Genomic DNA, 278 nt, shown 5'->3' with positions numbered 1-278 from the left:
TTGACAAGAAGGACCACTCGGGAGTGGATTTTTCGGGAAATCTCGCCCTGCCCATCGCGTAGCCATGGGTTTGGATCAGATCTCCGTTTGGATTGGGATCGGAAGGACGCTAGTATGTCGCTCAAGGATTATATGAATTTTGAGTAATTAGTTTGATGGGTGCGATCATACCAGCACTAATGCACCGGATCCCATCAGAACTCCGCAGTTAAGCGTGCTTGGGCGAGAGTAGTACTAGGATGGGTGACCTCCTGGGAAGTCCTCGTGTTGCACCCCTC

At 51.1% G+C, this 278-nt stretch overlaps 1 non-coding gene across 1 annotated transcript; it reads left to right on the top strand.

The window, feature by feature from the left end:
• Nucleotides 1-157: 157 nt before the first annotated feature.
• Nucleotides 158-276, top strand: LOC118345193. Its single transcript, XR_004798800.1, has one exon. It is a non-coding gene; the product is annotated as a 5S ribosomal RNA (ribosomal RNA).
• The last annotated feature ends 2 nt before the right edge of the window (nucleotides 277-278 follow it).

The sequence above is a fragment of the Juglans regia genome, unplaced genomic scaffold (genome assembly GCF_001411555.2).
Source record: "Juglans regia cultivar Chandler unplaced genomic scaffold, Walnut 2.0 Scaffold_1680, whole genome shotgun sequence".
Lineage (NCBI taxonomy): Eukaryota > Viridiplantae > Streptophyta > Magnoliopsida > Fagales > Juglandaceae > Juglans > Juglans regia.
Note: the sequence above shows the minus strand (reverse complement) of the source record. Positions and strands in the feature narration are given on the sequence as shown.